This window comes from Chlorocebus sabaeus, chromosome 10 (genome assembly GCF_047675955.1).
Source record: "Chlorocebus sabaeus isolate Y175 chromosome 10, mChlSab1.0.hap1, whole genome shotgun sequence".
In the NCBI taxonomy this organism is placed as follows: domain Eukaryota; kingdom Metazoa; phylum Chordata; class Mammalia; order Primates; family Cercopithecidae; genus Chlorocebus; species Chlorocebus sabaeus.
Window position 1 is genome coordinate 51,148,770 of NC_132913.1, and position 27,793 is coordinate 51,176,562.

Below are 27,793 nucleotides of genomic sequence, written 5' to 3' on the forward strand. Positions count from 1 at the left end.
AACAATTATCTGGTCAATTCTACATCTTATTGTATGTCTTGAAAATTCACTTGGTTCATTGAGATGTCCTAGACATATATGTTTATGTGAAAAATGGGCAGTATTATTTGGACAGCATTCATAAATGTAATGACTTCCACACAAGTCAAGGACTGGTGAACATTAGTAAGGGAAGGAGAATTATAATGACTGGATTTATACTATAAAAAATTGCCAGGCTGAATTGCCCAGCTACAATAATTCCTCAAAATCAAAAATGTTGCCTTTACTTGAGAAGCAGAAGAGAGAAAGATAAGGCATACAGCAGAATACTCCTTTGGGATTGGGTTGATTCCTGTAATGTTTATCAATGCTCTGAATGATGGAAGAGAAAGCATCCTTATTAGATTTTCCAATAACCTAGTTAGGCAGGAAAAAACAAGAAGTTAATACAAAGAGACTTTGACAAATAAGAAATGACCTGTCAACACAAGTTCAGAAAAGGGCAAGTACAAAACAAGTATTAGGCTCAGAGTATCAGTAATCTGATAGAAGATGGGAATGGCCAAAATGAGTGTCCAGGACTAGACCTGTGGCTCTTAGTAAGGTGAATAAGAGTCAGTAATGTAGTACTGCCACTTGAAATATGTACTTAGAGAATATTAGGGCATATGCAATAGGAATGACTGACATTACCTAAGAGATGAAAAATAGATTCAATTAGGGAAGGGTAAAGATGATGACGCATCTCAAAGAAGAAAAGGTTAAGGAGAAGTTTTCCCATATAATATCTGTCTGCTACTGAGTTATTCCATTTTTGCATATTCTATACCATAGGAAATCAACAAATTGTGATGTTAACACCAAAGTCTTTCTATATATAGCAAGTCCTCAAATAACGTTGTTTTGTTCAGTGTCCTTTCATTATAATATTGATGATAAAGAAAATTGCTTTGTGGTTGGGGTCATTGTCTGTGTGGAGTTTACACATTCTCTCTTGTCTGTGCGGGTTTTCTCTGAGTTCTCTGATTTCCTCCCACATCCCAATGTTTTGTGGGTTAGATTAGGTTAACTGGTATATCTAAAACGTTGTCCCAGTGACAGTGAGTGTGCATGGGTGTGAGTGCACCTTGCAATGGGATGGCGTCCTGGACAGGATTAGTTCCCACCTTGTACCCTGAGCTGCTGGGAGAAGTTTCAGCCATCCGTGATCCTGACCTAGAATAAGCAAGTAAATAACAATCTTACTTGTTTCTTAAATGTATATATAGCTCACATTTATTTCAATGTTTAACATTAGAGGTGCTGTGGGTTTTTATTTAGAAGTTTGGTGATATTTTTATGACCAGAAATATGCCATAGAAATTTAACTCTTATTTTTATCAATGAGTCTATGGTAAAATTAGTTTCCTTATACATTTCGCCTTGTACATTTCCTCCTACATTCTGCAGTTTCCAAGAACCTATCAACCACGTTAAGGGAGGACTTACTGTATACTCCTTAGACAGAACTGCTTTGGAAACTATCACTAACATTGCTACAACCGGACATTAACCAGTTTTCAAACTGGTTCATCTTTTAACTGAATATGACCAGTGGTCTTTTCCTAATTGGAAGTTTACAAATCACCGTGTATGGTTAGCTCCTTGGTCCAGTCCAATACTGACTCTACATCCCAAGGGATATTCCCCGGAACAAGTTTCTTTTTTGGTGTTGGCTTCACACACAATAATGTGCTCTTTAATATATCCTGGATTATAAATTTCACAGTCCATTATGGACTTGTCAGCTATGAATTTAACTAAAACCTTTTGCAACTACCTACATTTGTAGTTTGTATTACTGCTTGCATAGTGAGTTCTATTTATGTAGCACCTGATGTGCCAAAGTATTACTTTATTTTTTTTTTATTCATCCTGAACTTACTTCTTTAAAGGTCTATGTTCTGGCTCTAAGATTCCAGTAATTGATAAACAAGCCTATTCTCTCTTTTCAAACATTTATCACAAACATTTTTGACATTTCTTTCTTTAGATGTCAGAAGCCTATTTTTTTCAGTCTATCTTTATAAAAAGTCCTCCATTCACACCCCATCCTCTTGGTTATTTTATCTCATTTCCTTAAGCTTCCTTGGGATGTGTTAACTGTTGACATAAATAGCTGTTTCCTCTCGGGTCTGCTTCCATTCCCTACAGGAAAGTTGAAGCAATGCAAGAGCCAAATACATTTAATCCATTATATACATTGAAACAGCCTAGTCAGTGGATATGCCACAGGCCTGCGGTACTTGAGAAATACATGATCATACATACTAAGTACAGTCTCTTTTATCTGTGATCTAAGACCATCACTATCATTTTATCCTTTGAGCACTATATATGAGCCCCTCCCTAACTTCTTTCTAGATCTTCCTTCAAGGGAGAAGTAACTATAACTAAAATACATCTTTTTCTACTTCTCATGGTTATTTTCCTAATTTGCATGTGATTTTTCTCATTGTATCATCAATGCAAGAACAAAGGTACATAGCTACTGCACCAAGAGTGGCCCTCTCACAGCTGGCCCTTCAACTGCATACATTATTCTACTAATCCATTTTGATAAACTATAAATATGTTCTTATTTGCTCTCGCTTTTGTAGTTTCTAGAACGTACACATTCAGTCTTCTGAATATGTTAGTTCTCTACATTGTCCTAAAAATCTTTAAAGTTTCTAAATTCACCACTCTAAAAATTCTCTATCTGGTAACTAACATGATATATCAGCTTTCTTCGATTCCTTATGTAATACTATCTCTCTCCCACATTTCTTTTTAAATTTCTTAACTTAAAAAAACATATATTATATTAAAGCCCATATTTTCCTCTTCAGATTAATATTACATACAATATTCCTGGATGCATACACTATTGCTATCTGAATGTTGTAATGTTATTTAAGGCATAAGTCCTTCTTTATTTTACATCTAGTCTAGTTCTATTGAAGATTAGTTTAATATTTTGTATTTAGTTTCCATTATTTTTTTCTAATGCCTAACAGTATTCCATGACAGGAAAACTTGGTTATTTTTAGGAAAATGCTTATAATGACTTCAGAGTCCTTTCAATAGAGGCTAGCTAAGAGCCACTTCTGCCAGATGTATTTTTGAAATAATGTTTTCCTAGATGCTCTGATCCACATTTCAAGTTGTCTGCCTATTTTAGTTCATCTCCCTGATTCATTCAGCCATTTATCTGTGCTTCCTTTTTCCTTGCAGTTATTGAGTGCTTCTGGTACTGTTTGTTTGGTGCTGGTCACATAGCAATAAAAGATGACATTTTTGCCCTCAAGGAGTCTATAATCTAATGCAAACAATTATTCAGATTCTGATACTCTTCTAGCTTTTCTTCATTGGCTTAGTATTTACTACCAGAAAAGCTCAGGGTTAAATGCAAACTGAGAGGTTTAATTATATACTTTCTGATTTAGATCATTTATTTTAAAAAGTAAAATACTTTTTTTTTTTTCCAAAATTATTTTTCAAAATGGCTGACTGGAAGCATTTTATGCACACTTCATCCACTTAAGAAAACCAAAATAGTGTGAAGACAATCATACTTTGAATTCTTTTTTCAAGAGAGAACATGAGTGTTCAACAGAAAAGTGGCAGGAAACATTAAAAACTAGGAAAGAGAGGGAAAAGAGACAGCTGCTTGGCTGGGACCAGCAGGGAGCTAGAAGTAACTCCCCAGTGCAAGGAGAGGGTGAGTCAGAGTATTTTTGTGGTCTATGTTTCCACCTGGGGAATCATACAATATTAGGGAGCTGAGAGGCTCAGAAGGAACTGCTCCAGGGAGGGAGCTTGCTCTGTGACCTGCAACCTTTCTGAAACCTAAGTGGTTACAGCAAGATGTCATGACTGCCAATGCTGGAAAGCAGGCAGTGTCACTGGGACTTGAGTGGGATGCGAGTTGCCATGGAGACTTGGTCGGAGCTGGGTGGGTGCTCCTACAGCCCAGAGGTGAGTTATAGGCTAGGCATGGAGTACCAGATTTGATGGGCCAGCTGGGTCTGCTGCGACAGCCAGGACAGGGGAGCGAGCCCCAGTAGGGATGGGGTGTGAGAGGAATGTGTGTCTCCCACCTGTCGGCCAAGGTTGTGGCCTCTGTGACTAACCTAACACTCCCCATGACAGGATGGGCAAGGCAGCTTCTGCCCCTTACATGAGCATTCTATGAGGAGCGTGATGGTCACCTTGCCCCTGCCTATCATGGCTGGTGCATGTACTTGCCATTGGGAAGCCTCAGAGTAAGCCTGCCCAGTGTGGCTTTGCCCAGTTTTGCCCTCCTCCCACTAAGATAGAGATATAGTCTGGAGTCTTGTATATTGCACAACACCACTCACCACCTGGGCACCTGAGCACTCCTCTCAAGGCATAGAGGTTGGACCTAAACACCCTTTTGCCACCACCTCAGTGGGCACCTCCCGTAATTGCCACCTGTTGGCTTGGAGGCTGGCCTTCACAGCCCATCACAACCCTGCCAACACAACTGCACAGCAGTTGGGACCCAGAAGAGCATCTCACCACTGTTTCCACTATCATCCATGACAAACTGGCCACCCAGAAACTCAAGAGCCCACTTACCTGGTCTATCACTATCACAACCAGCATCTGAGCAAACCTCCTAGAAATCCAAGAATTGGCCTGCCTGCAACTGCCAATACAAGTCCCACCCCAGGGCACAAGGATATATATGCCTACTCCATCATCACTACCACTGAAGCCTGAAGATAGGCCCAACTGGCATTCTAGTCCCAAGCACAACTCAACAAAGCCTCCTATAAAAACCACACCCTAACACACCAAAAAAGCCACAGACACTGCCATACTATTTATAGCCAAAGAAATCACAGAGAGCTTTTAGTACTGTATGTATCCACAAGCAAAGCCAAAGGGCCCTCCCCAGCCAACATCACAGACATACCTTCAGCAAAACATCTCCTTTGCAATGAAAGTAAGCTCAAAAATAGGAACAAGCAACTGTTACATCAGATGCACAGGTATCAACATAAAAACACAGGAAACCTGAAAAAACAAGGGAATATGACATACCCAAAAGCATAATAATTCTCTAGCAATAAACCTTAACCAAAAAGAAATTCTTGAAATCCCAGATAAAGAATTCAATTCAAAATATTGATTTTGAAGCTCAGTGAAATGTAAAGAGAAGTGTAAAAACCAACACAAATATCTCAGAAAAATAATTCAGGATATGAAAAAAACCTACCAAGGAGACTGATATTAAAAAAAGAAATTCTGCAAGTGAATAATTCATTTCAAAAGCATCAAATATATTCAATAGCTTCAACAATAAGCTAGATCAAGCAGAAGAATTTTGGAACTTGAAAATGGGTCTTTTGAAATGACCCATCAGACACACATAAAGAAAAAAGACTAAAATTAATGAACAAAGTCTTTGGGAAGTTTGGGACACCATAAAGCAATTAAACAGTCAAATTATTGGTAACTTTGAAAGCAGAGCGATCAAAAGGTTTAGAAAACCTATTTAACAAAATAATAGTTGAAAAATACTCAAGCCTAGCAGAGATATAGACATCCAGATACAGGAGGCTTAATGATTTCCAAACAAATACAATGCAAAAAGGTCTTCACCATTGCATGTTATAATCAAGCTTTCTAAAGTCAAAGTGAAGAGTGAATTTTAAAAACAGCAAGAGAAAAATATCTAGTCACTATAGAATAAAACTCATCAGACTAATAGCAGACTTCACGGCAGAAACTCTGTAGGCCAGACGAGAATGGAATGATACAGTCAAAGTGCTGAAAGGAAAAAAAAAAAAAACCCTGGTAGCCAAGAATACTACATACAGCAAGATTAACCTTCATAAACAAAGGAGAAATAGTCTTTTCCAGGCAAGCAAATGCTAAAACATTCATCTACATTTGACTAGCTCTCCAAGAAATGCCCAAAGAAGTTCTAAACTTGGAAGCAAAAGGATGATATTTACTATCATGAAAACACCCGAAAGTACAAAACTTACTGGTACAGCAGTCACATGAAGGAAAAAGCAAATAATAATACAATGGCACCGCTACAGATCATATGTTAGGCCACAAAACAAGTGTCAACAAAGTTTTCAAAAAATGAAATCATATTATCTCCTTAGACCACAGTGGAACACAATTAGAAATTTCATTTCTAAAGGAACTTTGAACACTATACAAATACATGAAAATTAAAAAACATGCTCCTGAATGGTCATTGGCTCAATAAAGAAATCAAAGTGAAATAAATTTTTTGAAACCAAAGAAAATGGAAACACAACTTAAGAAAACCTCTAGGAAACAGCAAAGGCAGTGATAATGGAATTTTATAGCATTAAATGCCTACATCTAGAAAGTAGAAAGATTACAATTTAGCAATCTAACAATGTACATTAAGGAACTTGAAAAGCAAGAACAAACCAAACCCCACATTCGCAGATGAAAAGAAATAACAAAGATCAGAGTAGAACTAAATAATAATACAAGGGATCTCGTATTGTAAGTAGAGACTAAAAAACAATACAAGGGATCAGTGATATGAAGAAATTGTTTCTTCAAAAAGATAAAATTGATAAACCACTCACTAGACTAATAAAAAAAGAAAATAAAAATAAACAAATTAGATACCAAAAGGGTACATTACAACTGATAACAATGAAATACAAAAGATCATCAGAGACTCTGATGAACAGAACTATATACCCCAAAACAGAAAACCTAGAGGGAACGGATAAATTCAAAACTTGCAGTCTCCCAAGATTAAACCAGGAACACATAGAAAACCCGAAAAGACCAATAACAATAGCATGATTGATTCAGTAATAAAGAATTGCCTAACAAAGAAAATCACAGGACCAGATAGATTTCACAGTTGAATTCTACCAAAAGTGTAAAGAAGGACTAATACAAATTTTCCTGAAACTATTGCAAAAAAATCACATTAAGGAATTTTCCCTAATTCATCCTACAAGGCCAGTATCATCATAATACTAAACCAGACAAAGACACGACAAAAAAAAAAAAAAAAAATACTATAGTCCAATATCCCTGCTGGACATAAATGCAAAAATCTTCAACAAAATACTAGCAAATCAAATCTAACAGCACATTAAAAAGATAACACACTGTGAACAAATGGGTTTTATTTCAGGGATGCAAAGATGGTTCAATATACACAAATCAATAAATGTTATATATTACTACATAAACAGAATCAAGGACAAAACCAGATGATTATGTCAATAGATGCAGAAAAAGCATTTGATAATGTTTGACAACCATTCATGATAAAAACCCTCAACAAACTAGGCGTAGAGGAAATATACCTCAAAATAATAAAGGCTATATATAACAAACCCACACCTAACATCACACTTAATGTGGAAAAGTCAAAAGCATTTCCTCCAAGAACTGGAACACAAGAATCCTCACTTTCACCATGCTTATTCAATACAGCAATGGAAGTCATAGCCAAGTCAATCAGGCAAGGGAAAGAAATAAAAGACATCCAAATTGGAAAAGAGGAAGTCAAATTTCTCCATTTGCTGATTACATGATCTTATATCTACAAAAACCTAAAGACTCCACCGAAAAACTCTTAGATTTAACAAGTTAATTCAGTAAAGTTTCAGGATACAAAATCAAAGTTAAAAAATCAGTACTATTTCTATAACCAAATAATGATTTAGCTGAGAAAGGCATCAAAAAGGCAATTCCATGTACCATAGCTACGGAAAAAATAAAAATAAAAAAATGCAGAATACAGGCCGGGCGCAGTGGTTCACACCTGTAATCCCAGCACTTTGGAAGGCCCAGGCGGGTGGATCACGAGGTCAGGAGATCAAGACCATCCTGGCTAACATGGTGAAACCCTGTCTCTACTAAAAATACAAAAAATTAGCTGGGCGTGGTGGCGGGCGCCTGTAGTTCCAGCTACTCGGGAGGCTGAGGCAGGAGAATGGCGTGAACCCGGGAGGCGGAGCTTACAGTGAGCTGAGATCGTGCCACTGCACTCCAGCCTGGGCAACAAAGCGAGACTCTGTCCCCCCAAAACAAAACAAAACAAAACAAAAAATGCAGAATACATTTAACCATGGAGATGAAAGATCTCTCCAAAGAAAACTACCACGCATTGATGAGAGAAATTGAAGATAATATCAATGAGTAGAAAAGTCTTTCATGCTCCTGTATTGGAACAAAAAAATTAAAATGACCATACAGTTCAAAGCAATGAGTAGATTCAATGCAATCCCTTTTAAAATACTGTTATTTTTCACAGAATTAGGAAAAAAAAAAGCTAAAATTCACATGGAACCAAAAAAGAGCCCAAATATCCAAAGCAATCCTGAGGGGGGAAGGAGCTGGAGGTGTCACATTACCTGACTGAAAATTATATTACAAGGCCATTATAACCAAAATAGCATTATAAGAGTATTAAAACAGACATATAGATCAATGGAACAGAATAGAACAGAACAGGTAACCCAGAAATAAAGCTACGTATTTAGAGACAACTGATATTTGACAAAGCCAACAAGAACATACATTGGGAGACGAACACCCTTTTCAATACATAGTACTGGGAAAATTGGAGAGCCTTATGCAGAAGAATAAATCTGAACCTCTGTCTCCCACCATAAACAAAAATTAATTCAAGGTGGATTGATCAAACACTATAAACTATATAGAAACTATAAAAATTTGAGAAGGAAACTCAAGGAAACTCTTCTGAACAATAGTCTAGGCAAAGAATTTATGACTAAGACCTCAAAAGCAGAGGCAACAAAAACAAAAATAGATAAATGAGATTTACACTTAAAAGTTTCTACACAGCAAAAGAAACAATCAACAGTGCGAAGAGGTAACCTGTTGAATGGAAGAACATATTTGCAAACTATTCATCTATTAGGGAACTCATATTCAGAATATGCAAGGAACTCAACTCTACAACAAGAAACAAATAATCCTATTAAAAAATGACTAAAGGACATGAACAGATATTTTCCAAAAGAAAATATACAAATGGCCAATCAGTGATGAAAAAAAATTCAACATCACTAACTGTCAGAGAAATGCAAATCAAAACCACAATGAGTTATCATCTTACCCAAATCAGAATGGCTATTACTAAAAAGACAAAAATAACAGATGTTGGCGAGAATGTGGAGAAAAGAGAACACTTATACACTGCTGGTGGGAATGTAAATTAGTACAACCCCTACGGAAAACAGTATGGAGATTTTTTGAAGAACTAAAAATAGAACTATCATTTGAACCAGCAATCCTACTACTAGGTATCTATCCAAAGAGAAAGAAATTTTAGAAGACACACATATAAACATAAAAGGATGTAAAATAGACAAAACATCTTTGAAAAAGAACAAAGTTGGGAATCAAACACTGCCTGATTTCAAAGCTTATTGTAAAGCTACATCAATCAAAATAATGTAGTATTGATGTAAAGATAGATTGGTAGTCAAAAGAGAGTACAGCCACAGATCCACATATGTATGTTCAATTGTTTTATAATAAATATGCCAAGGCAATTCAATGGGGAAAATAAACTTCTTACAAATTATGCTAGGATCATTGGATAGTCCTATTTAAAAAATATGTACCTTGACCTTTACTTCACACCATTTATAAAAATTTACTCAAATGGATCAGAAAATAAAATTTAAGAACTAAAACTGCAGGCTTCTAGAATAACTCATTAGAATAAATCTTAGTGTAAATGCTTGGCAAGTATGTCTTAACTATAACAAAGTATGAAGTATAAAATTAGAAATAGTAATTAAACTTCAAAATTAATAGTTTTTATGTTTCAGAAGACACTTTGGAAAGTGAAAAGACACACAGACTGGTAAACAATCTTTGCAAATATATATTAGGTAAAGAATTTGAATCTAGAAAATATGAATAACACAACTAAATGATAAGAAAACAAGTATCATTCTCATCTTCACCCAAAAAAATGGCAAAAAAAATTTGAGCAGACTTTTTTTTAACCAAAGGAAATGTGGATGGAAAAGTAGACATGAAAACGTCTTCAATATTATTTGCTACTAGGAAAACGCAAATTAAAATATCATATCCATGTGATGTAAATATTTCCCCACTTACCATTTAGCTTTTATAATGTTTTAAAAATTCATTAAAAAAAATTTTGCCATGCCAAAGTTGATTTTTTAGGGTAATATAATCTATTAATCTTTTATTATATGGTTTCTGTGTTTTAAATTATAGGTAAAATATCAGGTAGCTGTTTCAGTACAATTTATTGAATAATTTATTATTTCTCCTACTGGTTTAAATAATCATCTTTATCGTAAATTTCAATTCCTATATGTAAATTTTGTTCTGCATATTTACTTCTCATTCTTTTTCTTTAGTTTATTTACATATTTATACATAAATACCATATTCTTTTAATTACTAAAGCTTTATTATATGTTTTACTATGTGGTAGTGATAGTTTTCTACACTTACGTACTTTTTTTAAACCATAAATACCAAATGCAAAAGTAACCAAGTTCTGAGAGAAAATTACAAGAGATTGATATTAAGAGCACAGTTATAGAATTGACTGGAAGAGAGAGGGCTCAACTGAAGCAAAAAAAGAAAGGGGAGAGTGGTATGGCAAGAAATTGGGAAGTTACGTCACTACAAACTTTCAGTAAAATGAGAATTAAAATCATTTGCTAAAAGAAAAGAAGGTAGAAGTTGGATAGGCAACTTAAAAATGGTGAAAGGAAATGACAGAAGGTATCTGGTTAAATAAAAGAACCAACTCAGAACCTGCAGATCTGGAGATGTCAACCCTAGGCATTCATTTTTCACCTTCCTGCCACCCCAAGCCAAAAAAGCCTGGGGTTAGCCATGGATATGATGGATTGCTGGAAAAAACCTGAACTCAGGTACAATAGGATTAGTGCAGAAGGAAAGCAAGGGTGCTAAGGCTGCTCTGGAGATTTGTTGAAGGTATCAACAGCGGGGTACTGACTATGTTTAGAACAGAGGCAAAGAAGATACTGGCAGTCTGGGTGAAATTGGACAAATATTGAATTGAAGGTTGCTATGAGGCTGAAAATCAGGAATCTTGAGAATGAGAGAGTAAGGAGGATGGAAGAATAAAAAGTTATGTTCTGAGAATGGGCAAGTGATTAAGTTTTTAGGAATATTGCAGATTAAGACTGCCAAAAATCCAGGAAATATCTGTAAGAATAAAGGTCATAGATGTAGGTAAATTTATTGGAGTTGGGGAAATTAAATACTTGTAGTGCCAGATGGAGTGTAGTATAAGACAGGTCACCTCTATGTATTCTGAAAACTTGTAGGTCATGGCTGGATGCAGGATACAGAGAAAAATTTTAAGTTCCATCCCAATGTCTTAAATTAGAGATTGTCAAAGTGAGGTATATAAATCTATGTGGAGCTACAAGATACTTGTCAGGCATTCTATGAGGTGAAAGTTATTTTATAATAATACAAAGATATATGCCCCTTTAATCATGTTGGTATTTGCACTAGAAACAGTGTGAGGAGAGCTAACATCATACTTAATGTTGAGAAACTGAGTGTTTTTCCCCTAAAATAAAACAAAACGTTTGTTTTCATCACTTCTATTCAACATTGTACAGGAGGTACTAGTCAGGGCAATTAGGCAAGAAAGAGAAACAAAAGGAATCCAGATTGGACAGGAAGAAGTAAAATTATTTTCAAGTGACCTGATCTTGTATATAGGAAACGCTAAGGAATCTCTAAAAATCTATTAGAGCTGGTAAGCAAGCTAAGCAAGGTTGCAGGGTAGAATACCAATATGCAAAAATTCAATTTTATTTCTATATACTAGTAATGAATACTCTATAAATGATATTTAAAAACCAATTCGATTTATAATAGGGTCAAGGAGAATAAAATACTAAGGAATAAATTTAATAAAAGAGGTGTAAGACATACACTGAAAAGTAAGATGGTGTTAAGAAAAAAAGAACTAAATAAATGGAGGGACATCCCATGTTCATGGATCAGAAAGCTTAATATTGAAGAGACAGTAGCATTTTCCAAATTGTCCTGCAGAGTCGATGCAATTTCTACCAAAACTTCAGCTGCTTTTTTCTAAGCATAAACTGACGCAACCAATCCTAAAATTCACATAGAATTGCATATGACCCTGAATAGCTAAAATAATCTTGAAGAGGAAAAACATAGTTGAGGCACTCACAATTCCTAATTTCAGTACTTACTACAAATCTATAGTAAACATTACAGTGTGGTACTGGCATAAGCATAGATATAGAGCAATGGAATAAAATTGAAAGTCTATAAAGAAATATTTATGGTCACTTAATTTTACATAAGGGTGCCAAAACAATTCAATGAGGAAAGAACAGTCTTTTCAACAAACAGTGTTGAGAAAACTGAACATCCACATGCAAAAGAGCTGGATACTTCCCTCACATCATACATAAAAATAAACCCAAAATAGATGAAAGACCTAAATGTAAAAGTTAAAAATATAAGACTCCAAGAAGAAATCATAAGAATAAATCCTTCCAGACTCGGATTGAGCAATAGCTTCTCAGATAGGACAAAAGTATGTGTGACAAAAGTGAAAATAGATGAACTGGACTTCATCAAAATTAAAAACTTTCATGCTTCAATTACATCATCATGAAAGTGTAATAACATCTCACAGAATGGAAGAAAATCTTTGCAAATCATGTATCTGTTAAGAATGTAGTACTCCAAATATATAAAGAACTCTTACAACTCAATAACAAAAAGACAATCCAATTAAAAATCGAGGAAAGAATGCTAGTAGACATTTTTCCAAGAAAATATAAAAAGGGCCACAAGTCACATAAAAAGATGCCCCTCATAATTAGTCATTAGAGAAATGCAAATCAAAACTGCAGTGAGATATCACTTGACACATGCTAAAATGGCTGTAATAAAAAAGACAGATACTTTTCTGAGGAAGACGCGGTCGTAGGACCTGCGGATCTGCGGTTCGCACGCTCCTGCTCCTGACTCACCGCTATTCGCTCTCGCCGAGGAACAAGTTGGTCAGGAAGCCGCGCAGCAGCCATGGCTTTTAAGGATACCGGAAAAACACCCGTGGAGGCGGAGGTGGCAATTCACCGAATTCGAATCACCCTAACGAGCCGCAACGTTAAATCCCTGGAAAAGGTGTGTGCTGGCTTGATCAGAGGCGCAAAGGAAAAGAACCTGAAAGTGAAAGGACCAGTTCGAATGCCTACCAAGACTTTGAGAATCACTACAAGAAAAACTCCTTGAGGTGAAGGTTCTAAGATGTGGGATCGTTTCCAGATGAGAATCCACAAGCGACTCATTGACTTGCACAGTCCTTCTGAGATTGTTAAGCAGATTACTTCCATCAGTATTGAGCCAGGAGTTGAGGTGGAAGTCACCATTGCAGATGCTTAAGGCAATTATTTTAATAAAGTGATTACCAGTTGTTAAAAAAATAAAAAATAAATAAAAAAGACAGATAATGAGAAGTATTATAAAGAAATTGCACGCTTCATACACTGTTGGTAGTAGTGTAAAATTGTGCAATCACTTTGGAAAACAGTCTGGCAGTTCCTCAAAAGATTAAAAGAGAGTTATCATATGACCCAACAATTCCAGTCCAGTCTTTATTCTACACCTAAGAAAAATAAAAACATGTTCCCAAAAATCTTGTACATGAAAGTTTGTATGGACATGATTTATAGAAGCCAAAAAGTGGAAAAAAAAAAACAAATGTTCAACAACTGATGAATGAATGAACAAAATGTCATATTATCTATATAATGTCATATATCTACATAATATTATTTATCAGTAAGAATTATTTAGTAAAAATATTATTTGGCAATAATACATTCTGCAACATGAATAAACCCTGAAAATATTATAAGTGAAAGAAGCTAGACGCAAAAGACCACATATCCTATGATTCCATTTTTATAAAACCAGAATAGGTGAATCCATAGAGAAACATGAACAGTGGTTTCCAGAGCCTGCACGAAAAGGGGAATAGGGAGTGACTGCTAGTGGATATAGAACTTCTTTTGGAGGGATGAAATTTTTCTAGAATTTGATAGTGAGGATGAATGCACACTTTGTGGATATACTAAAAACCACTGAATGTACACTTTATAAATGTCAATTTTGTGGTATGTAGATTATAACTCAATAAAGTTAGTATTTAACAAAAAACAATGGGGGTATAACAGCTGGCCCCTTAGCACAAATCAGGGTAGTGGTAGTGGTAATGAACTCCGTACTTGCCGTCATTGTATTCTATATGCCACTCACTCATGGTAAGAAAATAGAAGTCAGGCCAGTCATGGTGGCTCAGGCCTGTAATCCCAGCACTTTGGGAGTCTGAGGCTGGTGGATCACCTGGGGTCAGGAGTTCAAGACCAGCCTGGCCAACGTGGCGAAACCCCGTCTCTACTAAAAATACAAAAATTTAGCTGGGCGTGGTAGCAGGTGCCTGTAGTCCCAGCTACTCAGTAGACTGAGGCAAGAGAATCACTTGAACCTGGGAGGAAGAGGTTGCAGTGAGCTGAGATCACGCCATTGCACTTCAGCCTGGGCAACAAGAGTGAAACTCCATCTCCAAAAAAAAAAAAGAAAATAGAAGTCAGTCAATTTCACTTGAGAATGTCTTTGGTGAAACATTGAAAATTATTATTTTTATTAACTCTCCATCCTAAGTACATATCTTTTCAATATTCTGTTTGATAAAATGGGAAGTATGCATAAAGTAGAGTGTGATAATTGTCGCTAGGAAATGTTCTCTTGAGATTGAGTTGAAAGCTAAACTAGCTGCTTTTTTAAGGGAAATAAGTTTTACTTAAAAAAAAGATTGACAGGAAAAAATATGGTTGTTCAGATTTGGATATGTGGCTATTTGGTGGACATTTTGTCAAGAATTAATGAAGTGAGCCTGTCACTTTAAGGAAAAGAACTGACAGTATTTGTTGTCGATAAAATTTGAGATTTCAAGTGAAACTTAGAATTTGTGGAAGCTTTTATCCTCCACTGCAAACTTAAAAGCTTCCCAATACTTAAGGACTTTCCTGATGAGATTGTTACTGATAATAATAAATGCAATTTTTGATTCTGTATAATGAAATATATCATTGAAAAACTCACACAAGTCAATATTTTACAAATGGCTAGTGTGGGGCATTATAAAATTTTGCATTTATTAAAGTTCCATTCAAAATACCAGAAAGATTTGTGTATTTAAATGTAACAACATTAGATATGGATTCAAATTGCACATTGTAACTAAGTTTTCAAAAACTACCCTTTGTCAATTTTGGTGAGTTATCAAAGAAGAACATTCATAATTATTTGGAGAGGCTATTAAATTTTTTTCCATTCCAACACATTTTTATGTGAGGCCAGATTTTATTCATATACTTCAACCAAAATGACATATTTGCCATAGATTAGATGAAGATGGAGATTTGAGATTCTGTCTTCTAATAAGACAAGTAATAAGTGAAAATGTAAACATTATCACTCTTCTATTTTTGTTTTGAAAAATATATTTCTTTTACAAAATTACTTACCCAAACATATTTTGGGTTCATTATTTATTCCAATTAATTAATAAAATAATTTTAAAAACATCTGTTTTAACTTCAAATACAGTAAATCTCAATAGATATAATCCATGTTTAAAAGACTCTTTGTGGACCTCAGTAATTCTTGCGAGTGAAAAGGGATCCTAAAGCTAAAAAATTTGAAAACCACTGGACTGAATAATATAAAGAAAGGATATAGAGTTGATAAAAAGAAGAAACTTTTTATATAATTGGATACTTTGAGCATCAATAGTTTATGCATAAGAGTTAGAAAACGAATACTTGTATTTAACAAACACTTTGTAGTTTTTATAATATACCAGACGCTATTCCAAGAGCTTTACTAATATTAACTCATTTTTCTTGTGCACAATTTTATGAAGTGGCTATTATTATCTTTTTTGCACATATGAATATTGAGACGCTGAGAGTTTAAGTAAGCTACTCAATGTCACACAGCTAGTAAGTATCAGAGGCATATATTTGAAGCTAAATATTAGTTTGGCTTTACAATTTGTGCCATCTCATTTTAAAGCAGCAAAATATAACTACAAGAATGCTGACCACACTGTCAGGTGCCATAGGATGCAGCCTTTTATGTGCCTCCTATGTATTCAGAACCATTCTGGGCATTTGTCACACTTTATCTCATTAATCTACAAAACACTTTACAAAACTGATATTATACATCTCACTTTGCAAATTAGAAAATTGAGACTTACAGACATTCAAATCGTTTGCTCAAAGTAACAGCTATTTAAGCACCAGATGACTTCAGTTGAGGGTTCAGTACTCTGTTTAATTTTTAAACCATATCTTAGCACTTTCCTTTATAACTCTAAAAATAGCTATTTCCGGTATTTTATCAGACTATAGCTTTATAATAAACCAAATGTCCAAACACCAGTATTCTAAACACTCCTATTACCAGGAAATCACTATTATTAAATATAAATAAATAATTACATATGGCCCATGTAAAATCCTATAATGATCTCTCTGTCTATCCATCCATCCATCCATCTCTGCCATCTCTGCATATATATATATAAAAAAACCTTAGAAGATATATATTTTTTAAAAAAAACTTAGAATCAGGACTTCTGTAGATTGTTTTTCCTTCCTTCTCCTTCTTCTCTCCTTCTCTTTCTTTTTCTTCTCTAGACCCTTCCTTTATATTGTTGTCTAGTGGTTTTGAAACCAACCCAATAGTCTTACAGGTAGTTTTGTTTTTTGTATAAATATAGAAGTCATCCTTTCTGGTCTTAAAGCTTGAAACTTACATTTATCTGAGTTGCTTCCATCCCTAGGCTTCTCAAAAAGTACCAAAGAACTGAAACTGACCAGATCATGGCATCCATAAAATGAAACACCAGGCCCCTCATTCATCATCATTGCTTCCTTAGGCCGCCAGAGTTCCTGTTTCCCTTACATTGTTACATTTCTTCCCTGCTAAATAAACCCCTAATTTTAGTCGGTCAGGCAGATGGATTTGAGACTGAGCTCCCATTTCCTCAGCTACAGCACCTGATTAAAGTCTTCTTCCTTGGCAATACTAATGGTCTGCAATACTCCTCATCTCAGTCATTCGCCTTCTGTGTAGTGAGCAGCAGGACCTAAACCAAAGCCCTGGTGTTTCAGTAAGTTTTCAAATTTTTTGACTTTAGAAACCCTTTACACTCTTAAGAATTTCCGAGGATCACAAAGAGATTTTTAAACATAGATTATGTCTACTGAAATTTACTGTATTTGAAATAAAAACAGATATTTTTAAAATTTCTATTAATTGGAAAAAGTAAATGATATGAGAGGGGGCAGGGAAGTACTGGGTAGAGAAGGGCAGGGTCCCTGGAGAGGGCTCCACCCTCAGGCCTGTGCCCACGGACGTAAGTGAGGACAGGCACTCCTGTTTTTGCATCCAAATGTTGCGTTTTCCAAGACAACTATGGCCTGCCACGCCCCTCCCCCCCAACCCCAACCCTCAATCCTGTGCCTTTCCCAACACTATCCGGCACACACACAAGTGGCAGGACATTGAGAGGAACACACCTGGAGAAGAACACAACGACAGACGCTGGAAGGCCATCGATGGTGGAACAACACAGACACGGAAATTTAGCCAAAGGCAGTTGGAGGAGAACCCAGCCACTGAGGGGCGTGACTCCAAGAAGACCATCTTTCCACCCATCCCTCTTGTGGCTCCCCATCCATAGGCTGAGAGCTACTTTCACCACTCAGTAAAATCCTGTACTCATTCATTCTCCAAGCCCACGTGTGATGTGTTTTTTTCTGGCATACTAGGGCAAGAGCCCCAGATACAGAAAGCTCTTTGTCCTTGTGATAAGGCAGAGGGTCTAATTGGGTGATTAACACAAGCCACCTGCAGACAGCTAAGCTAAAAGAGCACACTGTAACACACACCCACTGGGGATTTCTGGAGCTGTAAACACTCAACCCCAGACAGTGTCGTGGTGTCAGGGCCCAAAAAACACTCCCCAAGACCTGCCTGTCTGCATGCTCCCCCTAGGGGTTTGAACAGCGGGTCACCGAAGAAGCAAGCCACACTCGCTGTCACACGCCCTGCGAAGGGGATAAGGGAAAACTACTCTGGTTTCATAATGAACCCCAAAACATATTTGGATAAGTAATCTTGAAAAGGAAATATATTTTTCAAAACAAAAAACAGTGAGATGAGTGACAGCATTTACATTTGTATGTAGATATATATGTAAATATGTATAATATGCAATTATATATGTATATATAGTTAAGCTAGAATACCAAAACATGAACTTTTGTAATATTAATAGATAATATTTTTGATATCTTCAAATACTTACAAGCTTTATCAATAATATTAATGATGAGTCATTTTTTAAATACTGCGATGTGGATGAGGACAAAACCCCAAAGTTATTGGAAAGAGTTTTAGAGTTATAATAATCTCACTTTTATGACATTTGGAGTTACGGTTAAATTTTTCTTCATTCAAAATGAGCTACCGACAATATCAAGTTTTATAATTAATTGTTAACTTTCATTTTTGACTAGCACAATCTTGTTTCTATAAACTGAACACTCAGTGTTAACATCACCTTGCTCTTTTTTACTCTCCTGTGTCTCTGACTGTATTGTACTTATGTGAGCTCAGTTTCAGTCACATATCCTGTTCCATAAGAATAACATTAAAAAAAACTCAGTTACCCTAGCAATTGGAAAAAATAAAACAAAATGAAGGCAAATTTCTATATATTGGTTCATTTTTGGAATACCATTTATAAAAATAGTGTAGTGTCATTCCAAAATTGTTTTATTTACTAGTTTGGAATTATGATTTATAATATCCAGTTTTTTTATGCTGAGCTCTGTTTTATCTATTTTAACTTAATTTTTGTTTAGGTTTGACTACCATTTCATATCATTTGCACATTAGAAGAAAACATTGGGACATACTTAGGCCAACCTTCATTACCAATAAATCAGAGTTTCTAATAAACTCTTATATTGTCCCTCTGATTATTACTTCTGCTCCATTAGAAAAGGAAAACATTTCAGTTTTTAATTCTCTTTCTTAAGTCTACTTTTCAGAACACTATGGCTTCGGACTTGCTTCTTTTTACTCTCTGGTGAGATAAAGGCAATATTACATGTTGAGTTAAGAGTGTTGCCTCTTAACTGATTCAGAGACAAGATTGAATCCCTGCTCTGCCATGTATTGCCCAGGTAATATTGCATAAATGATTTAGCCTCACCATGCCTCAGTATCCTCATCTCTAAATGATGATAATACTTGCACTGTCGGTTTATAATCATGATTAAATGATGTAATAAATGCAAAGCCCTCAGCACATTGCCTGGCATATAGCAACTGCTCAACCCATGAGTAAATTATAACCTGCACACGAATTGGCTGTCTCAAGGAATTTGTGCCCTCACCTCTTGTAGCTTTCTTTTTCTCTTGCTGGCTGTGTAAAGCGAGAGCCCTCTTCCTGAATGGAAAAGAAAAAAAATAAGACGTAGATATTTTTCCAAATATGTAAAGGTTTATCTCTGTCTTTGTTTTTAGTGTAGTTAGTGAGGGATGTCAATGTATTTAAAATTTAAGGAAAGAGAAACATGATAATGTTTCAAGAGAGCAATGATTGAAAGTGAAATAGCTAGACACGCAACATATTCTTTGCAACTATGAATTAACAAGAAAGGAAGTAAATTAATTAAGAGATGTATAAACTGACTCTAGAAATCAATAAAACAGTAATCTATAGTAATATCCTCAGAAAGGTAAGAGAAAATATTAAACTCATAATTTAAAATGTTAGTTTTTACAAAAAGGCAATTCAGCAAATCAACAAAAGTGGTTGGAAATTATTGACAGAAAAGAAATTTTAAACAGACAATAAAGGAGTGTTTACATACAAAACGACACCAATAAAAAGACAATTGAAAAGTCTGAAGGTAAAGTTAAGGAACTATTTTAGAAATTAGAAGGAAAATAGAAAAAAAAGTCAAGTTAGAAAACAATTTCAGGAGTTTTAACCTCTAACAAACAAGGGTACCAGAAAGTGAGCAGAAAAAAAAAAAAAAAAAAAAATAGAGAGAGAGAAGACAATATCAGATAAACGCCAAAAGAAAATGTCCCAAGAGTGAAAAACTCTAGTTTCCAAAACATCTCTAACAATTAGTAACTTGATTGAATGGAAATAGGTGAGGCCCACATCAGTTATTTCTAGTGTCTTTCTTTTTCAACTTTAAAGATTCTGTTGTTAATCTGACATCTATGGTCTTCTCCGATGCCTTTTATAGTAGGCTTTTAATGGGTCTAAAATAAAGTTTGTGTCTACTCTTTCTTGTTTAACTGGAATTCTCTTATCATTTTAAAAAAATCTGTAGCCTAGTAGTAGAATGCTAGATTCACAGTAAGAACTCACTATGTGTTTGCTAAATAAAAGAACAATTTTTTGAATGAACAAGAGTAACAGGGTCTGACCAGACAACATACTGTGTCCACTTTTTCAAAGTTACTCGTTGCTAACTTAGGGATTTGGGCATATTACTTATCTCTGAGACTTAGTCTCCTCATCTGTATAATAATGTTAATAATAAATTACTGAGACATTTTTTGAAGATAAATGAAACAGTATTCACAAATTATATATCATAGCCCTGAAACCTGGTAAGTTATTAATAAATGTTATTAACCATCCTCCTATTCCGTCTTTTGGACCCATAGCAGAGCATCACTATGTACAAGAACAAGACCTTCCTTGAGTTTCCGTGCAGTAATTAATTCAAAGCCTACTTCTAATTTAGTTATTTTAAATGCAAACTTTTCATGGGACCCCAAAGAAACACATAAGATGTTGCCAAATTGTAACTTTTATTGAGAAAGATATTACAAAATTCATGTCATATAAAATTGTTCAGTGATAAATTTCACCTATTAAGAAATTATTTTAAAAATAACAGATGCATTCTCAAAAGTGGTCAAGTTTAACTTAAATATTTGATTCCTTTCGATAACCCAGTCTGCTCTACATGCTTATTTCCTTGAAAATAAGAATTTAAAACAAACAAATGAAAAACCCCTTTCTGTGCATTCTTCCTCAGTCAGAAAATAATCAAGTTTCCTTTGGCTACCAGTACGTTGTTTCAGCAAATACTGAATATGAGGGGAGTTGTACAACTATTTTTAAAAAGTAACTAGTTAGACTTTTAATCATTATTAAAATAAAAACACAAAGGATATGAATTATATTCTGGTTATTTGGTTATGCATGTTTCACTGTGTTCTGAATCCTGGAATATTTCCTTTATCACCAGGAGAAATAAGACTGCAAGTTCATTCTAATATTTATATGAACTACACTAAGAAAAAAACAGCCTACGACTGGGAAATAGGAGATTGTAGCTCTAGTATATAGCTTTTAATAGTTATATTTAGCCAATTAATTTAGGTACAATGATTTTTAAAAATATTTGTCATATATTAAAAAAAATTTTCCATACCTTCCAAAGATTTATACTTAGTAGCTTATATAATGAGTTGAAATTTCTTCTTTATATTAATAGTAGGAAAGATGTTCAATGAGTAGAAAGGAAAAGGAGCATCATCTGGGCCCACATTTGCCTAAAAAAAAAAGATTATTTTGTTTATGTGGTATGAAAGACCTGCACTCTTACTTCTGAATTCATTGTGTATGGGAAATTACCGAAAGATAGAGGTGGTTCACACTAGGTTCAGAAGTATCCAAATAAATAAGAGTAAAAGGCCACCCATCCTAAATAATCTCTACTATTGCAGCATCTGAAATGTACACATTAGAGAGTCAATCTTTGACTGAGCAATACTCTTATCTGTCCTTGTCTTTCTAAATGAAAAAAACCCTATGTATTTACAGATGTGTTGGTGAGATAGCTTGTTAAATCATTGCCCTCAATTTCAAAAGGAATGACCACGATAGTGCTGTCCTCAGACACATGAAGTCTGAGTATAGGTTCATAAGGAGATACAAAATGGGATAGAAGAGAGACAATAAAGGAATCATAAAGGAACACAGAGATGGAATGTGGCAGTCACTTGTTTTATAATTTTTACTTAGGCTCATCCAATGAAATAACACCCTTGTGTTGCCAGAAAAAATGAGGTTCTGAAAGTGTTCTGAACCTTCTAGGAAAAACAAAACAACAACAAAAAACTTCATTTCTTTAGGAATAGATGAATAAAATAAGAGACATTTCTGTTAAGGAACTTAATCATGGTGATAAGCAGACTTTCCCAATGAGCAGACAAAAATCAATGGAGCAAGCCACCTTTATACAAATTCCTAAATCTGTTTCATATACTCGTTTACAAATTTGCTTTGTCTGAGGAATAACAATTATAAAATACAATAATAGTTGTGGTAGCATACTCATTATTATGAGTCTTTAATATGTGTTACCTCATTTAATACAGCAGCATAAATTAACATGTGTTAATCTCATTTAATACAGCAGCCCTATGGGTAGGTAGTATGTTTATCCCCTATTTTAACAGACAAGGAAACTAAGCTTAAATGAGTTGTAATATTTGCCCAAGGTTGCACAGCTAATAAACATACAAGCCAATACTGAAGCCCGGTTGCATCTATTGCAAGATCTTGGTCTCTCAAAAACCTATGTATACTTTTATCTTCTAAAAGAAAACTATGAAAATGCAAGATACTTAAGTTATTACGATTATCTCGAGAAGAATGTTCTGGTAATGAAGGCTATGAAATGTTACTATAGATTTCCAAAAGAGTGTGTCTACTCTTTTCTTAAAATGCTAGAAAATAGGCTGGATGATCAATATTAATTATAGTAGCTAACGTTAATGAATACCAATTACGTTCCTGACACCGTGCGAAGCATTTTCACATACAAGCATGTGAGATGATTTTATTTCCATTTTATCAATTAAGAAAGACTCAGAGAAGTCAAATCCTCATCCAATAAAAGATGGAGCCAGAATGTAAGCCTGAATTGTTGTGAAATGTTGCCAACCTTTGTCCATGATACCACAGTACCACCAAAAGGCATATGCTATTCAAAATTAACTGTGCAGAACATCGTTGAAGAAAACTGAATTAATCAGGGCCTCAAATTATTCTTGGATAGGAAGACTCAATATTGTATGGATGCCAATTCTCTCTAAATTAAGCTGTACATTTAATGAAATCACAATCAATATTCCAACTGGAGGACAGAAGTAGGTCAAAGAGGTAACAGCTATAAGGGATCAGTTTTCAGCTGAATATAAGAAAACATCTTCTATGAGTTAGACTTACCCAGAAATGGAATAGAATTGTGTGATAGTCAACTTTCTGTCATTGTGAGAATTGCAATGGAGGATAAACTGACCACCTGTTGAGGGATGCCCAAACAGCATTAGACAGTGGTCACTTCCTATATGTCCATTTCCTAGGCACTGAACTATTCACTTTCACTTGTAATCTCAATTAATTTTCATACTCACCTTATTATGTAGGCATGAAAAATCTTTAATAGTGAGTAAGAGCATGGATCGCATCATCACATGGACTCGGGCTTGAATCTCATGCCGTGTACTAGCTGCAAAACTGAGAAATAGCTTTAACTCTATAGGTGTCAGTTTCTCAGTCTGTAAAATGGACATACTAAGGCCCATCTCATTGTGTTCTTGTAGGATTAAATATAATAATACTGAAAAAGCATTAGCACATCGCTGTCCACATGTTAAATTGTATTAAGAGTGACTTATTGTTGTTACTGATATGGAGAAATTGAAAATCGGATGAGTTAAGCGATGTGCTTCAGGAAACAGCATATATAAGTAGTCCCCGAACTAGGTTCTCTTTAAATTCTAACTTTTAAGATAATATGAATTTGTGGAACAATGTTACAATTTCACAATAACATGATATAAAGAATCAGAAAAGTGTTATGTAAAATCCATGCATTACCTAATTATGAATTGTCAGTTTAATTTAATGATACATATTTAAATGAATTAATTTAGCATTTGAAAATCTGTTACACAAAACGAAACAAAAAATAAGGAACTTAAAACCAAGAAACTCATCAGGTGATTGACCTATTTAATATCTAAGTTTCCTAAGGGAATGGAGAAATATATTTTTATACGGTTGGAGAAAATAATTCTTAAATATCAATATTTCTCATGAGTGTAAAAAGAGTTGCTATTTTTTGTTCCTTGATAATCAAATAAATAGAAATCTCAGAAATCTCTCTATAAATGCAGACCAGGAGACAAGCCACTCTCTCTCCACTGAGAATGCTTCAAAACCAGGGCTGTTGGAAGAAGGTTGAAAAACACAGTCTGAAGAGATTTGTTTTAACCACATTGTGAAACAAGTAATATTCAGTATCTTCTAACCAAGTTAAGATACCCCAGTGGTAGACCTCTCTAGGACCCGAATGTTTAGTGAGCATTATTAAACTTTCCTTTTTTTATGGTTTTCCTTCATCGAACCTGGATATATGTATGCTTTATTTAACATGGATTGAAACTGATATATAACCTGAGAGACTTGTAAGCTGAGTGAGAAAGGGTGATATTACCTGTCTTCATCCAATAAGGAGGAAATAAGGGAAAGATATTAACAGCTAAATTGCCTGAAGGGGAGTTATGTCTGGTGGACCAGAATGCGACAATTTTCTTGGCATGGACAATTTTCTGGGCAAAGATAAACAAAAATGGGCATGATGAGGACAAAGACCAAAAGCAATTCAATCAAATTTTGACAAGTACTAGGGATACAATTAAACAGTGATTGGTAGACTATGATTAGCAACAGGTAGCAAATAAAAAATTTTTCCAAATTGCAGCAAGTACACGTTATTTGTTAACAGCTAATCTTTCTACTTTTAAAAACAGCTTCATTGAGATATAGTTGGCATACAATAAACTGTTGCATATTTAAGGTGTAAATTTGATAAGTTTTGACGTACATATACACCTATGAAGCCATCACCATAATTAAGATCGGGAACATACTTATAACTCCCAAAGGTTTTCTCCTCTCCTTTCTACTTCTATTGCTCCCAAACCTGTGTTCAACAAACCACCTATTTGATTTCTGTTACTATCAATTAGTTTGTACTTTCTAGAGTTTTAAATTAACTGAATTGTATAGAATCTTAATAGTCTAACATCTTTCACTTAGCATAATTATTTTGATAGTCAAGCATGTTGTTGCATGTATCGACAGGTCTTTCTTGTTTATTGCTAAGTAGCATTCTATTATTTCAGAATACCACAATTATTTATCCACTCACTTACTGATGAACATTCTGTTTTTTCCATTTTGAGCTACTGCAAATAAACGTGCTATGAATATTCAATGTACATGTCTTTCTTAGTCCACTTGGGCTGCTTTAACAAATTACTATATATTAGGTAGCTTGTAAACAACAAAATAATTATTTGTCAAGTTCTGGAGGCTGAGAAGTCTGAGATCAAGGCACAAGCAGATTTGCTGTCTAGTGAGAGACCATTTCCTCGTTTATACGAGGTGCCTTCTCACTGTGTCCTCACATGGGGGAAGTGGTGAAGGAGTTTCTTTGTGTCTATAAGGGCATTAATCCCATAATTCCCCTGAGAGCAGAGCCCTTATAACCTAATCATCATTCAAAAGATCTCAAGTCCTAACACCATCACATTGGTGATTAGATTTCAACACATGAATTTGGGGAGACACGAACATTCCAATCATAGCAGTGTCTTTGTTTTGCTTTTATCTCTTGGGTCAATAACTAGTAGAATGTCCAGATATTATAGTATAATAGTTATATGCTTGTCTTTTTTAAGAAACTGCCAAACTGTTTTCCAAACCACTTGTACCAGCAGTGCATGAGAATTTAGTGGCTCCATATCTTGGGAAATCCTTAGTTTGATCAGACCTTCAGATTTTAGCCATTCTAACAGGTGGCATATAATTGTAGTTTTATTTTACGTTTCCTTAATGACTTAGGATGTTAGGCAATTTTATATGTTTATTGGCCATCCGTATATCTCTTTTGGTGATATATCTTTTCAAATCTTTCTCCTATTATAAAAATTAGATTGCTTGTCTCCATATTATTGAATTTTGAGGATTTTCTATATACTGCAAATACAGATCCTTTATCAAGTATATGATTTGCCAATATTTTATCCCAATCTGTGGTTTTTCTGTGGCTTCATTGTCTTACTATTATTGTCCAAAAGATTTTAAAAATTTACATAAATTTTAAAATTCCAATGGATGAATGTTATAATTTAAAATTTTATGAACTCTTAATATTTTCTATTATAGATTATGCATTGGTGTTATATTTAAGGAACATTTGCTTGACTCTTAAGGTCACAAGACTTTTTCCTACATGGTCTTTCAAGCTTTTTGTTATTTTAGGTTTTTCTTTTAGGTCTATGATCCCTTTAAGGTTAATTTTTGTATATTGTGTGAACTGTGTATTAGAGTTCTTTTTGCTAACTTGTAGACATGCAATTTTTCTAGCGACGTCTTTGGAAAAGACTATAATTTTTCCACTGAATTGCTTTCCAACCACTGTCAAAACTCAGCTTTCAATTTATATATTGATATATTTTTGAACATTCTATTTTGTTCCGTTGACCTATATCTCTTCATTTGTGCCAAAGCCACATTATCTTAATTAATGTAGCTTTATACTAAATCTTGAAATCAAGTAGTATGGTAAAACAACTTTGTTTCTCTTTTTAAAATTATTCTGGATGTACTAGTTTTTTTTATATTTCCATATGAATTTCCAAATCAGCATATCCATTTCTACAAAAAATGCCACATTGAATTTTGAATGTGATGTTTATTAAGCTATAGATCAATTTGAGGAGAATTTACATATTAAGAATACTGAATCTTCTGAATGAGGAGGAGTACATCTTTCCATTTACTTACATCTTCTATAATTTTTCTCAGTAATGTTTTATAGGTTTCAATGCACTGGTCTTTTGTTCAGAATTATTCTTATTTCAATTTTTGGATGCTTTGGTTAATGACGTTGTTTTTCTTAAATATCAATGTCCAATGGTTCTTTGCTACTATATAGAAATCTAATTTTGTGTATTGATCTCATATCCTGCAATCTTGCTAAACTCACAAATTTGTTCTAGTAGATTTTTTTTTGTTTTAATTTCATTGAATTATGTACATAGACTCTTATGCTGCCTGAATAAAGACAATTTTATTTCTTCCCTACTTGGATGACTATACTTTTTTTTTTTGCTGTTGTTACTGACTTAAAAACTTAAGTAAAATGTTGAATGGCATTCTTGCCTTATTCCTGATCTCAAGGAAAATGCATTCAATCTTTCTTTTACTAATTATGATGTTCCTGTAGGTTTTTCATAGAAACCACTTATCAATTAGAGAAAACTCCCTTTTATTCCTAGATCATTGACAGACTATATCAGAAATGGATGTTCATTTTTTTAAATACATCTGCTGGTCGGATGAATTTTTTTAGTTTGTTAATATGATGAATTACATTGGTTGATTTTTAAATGTTAAATCAAGGTGCTTTCTTGGGAAAAACCCCACTTGGTCATGATGTATTATCATTTTTATATACTGTTGGATTCTACTTGCTAAAATTTTAAAAGAATATTTAAATTT

The 27,793-nt window shown here is 34.4% G+C and overlaps 1 pseudogene; it reads left to right on the forward strand.

Moving 5' to 3' along the window:
* Window positions 1–13,015: 13,015 nt before the first annotated feature.
* LOC103217203 (small ribosomal subunit protein uS10-like) lies at window positions 13,016–13,511 on the forward strand (annotated as a pseudogene).
* The last annotated feature ends 14,282 nt before the right edge of the window (window positions 13,512–27,793 follow it).